General features: G+C 49.2%; 1 protein-coding gene across 1 annotated transcript in view; it reads left to right on the top strand.

The window, feature by feature from the left end:
* The first annotated feature begins 325 nt into the window (after positions 1 to 325).
* S100A13 (S100 calcium binding protein A13) overlaps positions 326 to 3,982 on the top strand; it is a 12,400-nt gene continuing 8,743 nt past the window's right edge. Inside the window, exon 1 of the mRNA XM_015411740.1 lies at positions 326 to 435. The gene's annotated coding sequence lies outside the window, so the exon portion shown is untranslated. The remainder of the gene's footprint in view (positions 436 to 3,982) is intronic.

Here is a 3,982-nt window from a genome sequence, read left to right on the forward strand (position 1 = left end):
TCCACCGAGCTGGCGTGGACTCATCGGCCCGGCGGGTGGAGGACGCACAAAATCAGCCCTTGTGTGTGTGTTTTTTTTCCAGCCAGCTCGCATAAGGCCTTCTTTTTTTCCGGTCAGATTCCTTTGCGAAGAAAAGTGTGTTTGTGAGCACAGGGGCAGGGCCTGCGTGTGGAACTTTCTGCTGTCAACAGGCAGGGAAACAGAGCATCATGAGCACTGGCCGAGGGGGGAGTGGCGGATGGGATATGGGCGGTGTCTCTCTGCCTGGGCAAAGTGAAACCAAACACCGTTCCGTGAGCTGTAAGGCTAACAGAGCACTGATCCTCCTGACCCACCCCCCTTGCCTCCAAATTCTGCCTCCCCCCCCCCAAGTGTATAAAACCCTTTGCTCCTTTCCTTTGCTTGCATTTTCCTCGCAAAGAGACCAGCTTTTGGGTAAGTGGGGGTTCTCTCTGCATAGGGGTGGGCCAGGTCTCGCAACAGGGTGTGACCTGGGGGGGTTGTGATGTCGTCTGCGTGTGTGTGTGTGTGTGTGTGTAGATGCTTGAAGGCAGATAAAGAGATTTCGTAGGCCGTGAATCACCTGGAAATGCACTAACGAACTGAACCTTTCTCAGTGCTTATAGAAGTTGCCGAACGCAGAAATTCTCTCTTGAGGTGCCGGAGGAAAAGACGGACCGCTTGCAAGCGAATGAAGACGTCAACTGGTGGTCGTTAGAAGGAAAAGGCACTTTTAAATAGACGTCGGCTGCGGTCACACACACGGAATAATCCGCTTTCCATCCACTTCCAGTGCACTTTCCAACTGGATTTTACGGTGGGAGCTGGCAAAATCCAGTTGGCATTGAGAGTGGATGGAAAGTGGGTGATGTAGTGCATGTGACCGCAGCCCTAGACCAATGTTCCCTCTAAGCTGTGGAGTCCTCTGAGCAGAAATTCTACTTTGTGAGCCACTGACATTCAAGTTGTGAGCAGGTGATTTGGCCACTGCATAAATTAGTTTGCTCTGGAGCCCTCCTTCCTGAGCTAAGAGAAAAATGTGTGAGCCGGAGGCTAAAAAACTGTGAGCCAGCTCACACTAACTCAGCTTAGAGGGAACACTGCCCTAGACATATCCTAACAAGACTAGAATCATAACGGCCACGAGATATGGCTGACAACCGCTGGCTTAAAAAGAAAAGAAAAGAAAAGACTCAGACATTCATGGAGAGTTATTTACGGTGACTATTCATGATCAACAAAACCTCCATGTTCAGAGGCAGTCTACCGCTGATTGCCAGGTATGGGGGGGGGACATGAAGAGTGAGCTACTACTTTCAAGCTGTACTGCATAGCTTCTCAAACACATCTGGCTGGTCGGATCCAGTGGGGCTTGTAAATAGACCGTTGATTCATAGCGCCACTGATTGCGAATTTACGCCTGGGCACGCTGAAGTTTGAAGTAAGCCCAAACTGGCTCACAATAACTCAGCTTAGAGGGAACACTGCTTTGTAGCCCTGATTAGGATCTACCGATGTCTTTACTATCATTCTAATAATTGTTTTTTTAATTTGAATTTTTTAAAAAAATTAAAATATTTATGTGCTGCTTCTCAGTCTAAACTGTTCAGTGTAGCTCATAATGGCTGTTTTTAAAGTTCCAAGATGGATGGAGGAAGGGAGACGGAAAGAAAAGGAATTCAGGCAATTTGGAAAAAGGGAAGGTCAGAGATCCATTTTTATTTTATGCATCCTCTCTTGGACGAAAGGGAGACATTCTTTACAGCTCAACACATAGTTCGGTCCCACGTTTTCCTGTGCTGTACTCAGTGCTAGAAATTTCGCACAAAACTGAAAGCTAGCACTCAAAATTTCGGACACTCCAAGATCCTGCATAATAATTGTTATAGATTCAGGGGGGAGGGGTAGCAGTGTTCCCTCTAAGCTGAGTGAGTGTGAGCTAGCTCACAGTTTTTTAGCCTCTGGCTCACACAGTTTTGTCTTCGCTCAGGAAGGAGGGCTCCAGAGCGAACTAATTTATGCAGCAGCCAAATGGCTCGCTCACAACTTTAATGCCAGTAGCTCACAAAATAGAATTTTTGCTCACAAGACTCCACAGCTTAGAGGGAACATTGGCTGGGCAGCCTTGGTCTGAAGCAATAGAACAAAGTTTGAGTCCGGTGGCACCTTTAAGACCCACAAGTTTAATCCTGGATATAAGCTTTTGTGTGCATGCACGCTTCTTCAGATACATGTGTGTGCACGCACACAAAAGCTTATACCCAGAATTATACTTGTGGGTCTTAAAGGTGCCACCGGACTCCAACTTCGTAATCATTGTTATAATTGCAAGTTTGATGAGTCTCTATCTGTCAGAAAGGCCAACCTTACAGCCACGCTTCCTATCCCAGTTCCCACTTACAACCTCTCTCGTCCTACAAACAAGCTTGGCGGCTTGAAGTTAATGATGATGGTCTTGGTCTCCTCATGTGCAGAACGAGGAGGATGATCATGTTGGCCCACCTCTTTTTTCTTTTTTTGCCATCAAGTCGCAGCCGACTTATGGTGGCTCCATGGAGTTTTCAATCATGAGACATCCAGAGGTGATTTGCCATTGCCTGCCTCTGCGTAACTACCCTGGTATTCCTTGCTGGTCTCCCATCCAAGTGCTAACCTGGGCCGACCCTGCTTAGCTTCCTAGATCTGATGAGACTGAGCTAGCTTGGACTATGCGGGTTAGGGCTAGCCCACCTTACAGCATCGTTTTAAGGGCTGCGGAGATGACATGCCAAAAGCTTTGTGCATTGGAAACATTTGCTTATTTACTTCCTTTAGAGTCGCGCCCTTCTCCCCAGTGGGGACCGAAGCTGTCTGCATCATTCTCCCTTCCTCCGTTTCATCCTCACAACAACCCTGGGAGGTAGCTTTGGCTGCGAGTGACAAGCCCAAGGTCGCCCAGCGAGCTTCCATGACAGAAGGGGGATTCGAACCTGGGTCTTCCAGATTCTAGTCTCGTACTCGAACCGCTACACCATGCCATTTGTGAAATACTAGGCATTATGGTTGCTACACAACGAGAATAGTAAAAATGACTCATCCGTAAGGTGCGGTCCCTGCCACAGCCCTGGGCTCCTTTTGTTTTCATTATTCTTTATTACTTTTAGTGGTTAATATCTTTGCACCATCAATGTGGGTAGCGTTTGACAGAGGAACTGAGCGACTCTCTCCAAGCAGGAGGGATGTCACACAGGCAGGCAGGAAGGGCTGGGCAGGAAAAAGAAAGGGACTCTGCTGGGCAGCTGTGCTACTGGGCTGGGGAATCAGAGTTTGCCTGGAATGGTCTGCCTCAATTCCTTCCTGCCTGCCTCCCACTCTGCTTTCCTTCCTTCCTTCCTTCCTTCCTTCCTGCCTGCCTGCCTGCCTGCCTGCCTGCCTGCCTGCCTGCCTGCCTGCCTGGATGAGACCAAAGATGTGATTTAGCCAGTAACTGGGCAGGGAGATGGTGCCCTCCCCCTTATAACCTATTTGCCTTCTTTTGTTCCTTTATTCCTCTCTTCTTTCTTGCTTTCCTTCTTTCCTGTCTTCCTCTGTCCCTCTCACCTTGCTTTTCTACCTCTTTCCATGGCTTCCTTCCACCATCTTTTCTTGCCCGCCCACCTGCCTCCCTCCCTGCTGCCTGCCTGCCTGCCTCCCTTCTCCTTTCTCTGTCCTCCTTACCCCCTTTCTCCCTGCTCTCCTTCCTTCTTTGCTGCCTGCATTATCTGCCTCCTTCCCTCCCTCCCTCCCTTCCTACCTGCATCAATTACTTTCTGCCTTGCACCCTGCTTTTCCTCCCTCCCTCTCTTCCTTCCCCCCTTCCACCCAGCCTTCCTTATTTGCAGCCTGAGTTCCTCCCTTCCTCACTCACTTTTTCACTGCCAGCCTGCCTCCCTTTCTCTCTTCCTCCCTCCCTTTCACTCTTCCTTCCTTCTTCACTGCCTGTGGTGTTGCCTGCTTTCCTGCA

The sequence above is a fragment of the Gekko japonicus genome, unplaced genomic scaffold, assembly GCF_001447785.1.
Source record: "Gekko japonicus isolate JY-2015 unplaced genomic scaffold, Gekko_japonicus_V1.1 scaffold175, whole genome shotgun sequence".
Taxonomy (NCBI): Eukaryota; Metazoa; Chordata; class Lepidosauria; order Squamata; family Gekkonidae; genus Gekko; species Gekko japonicus.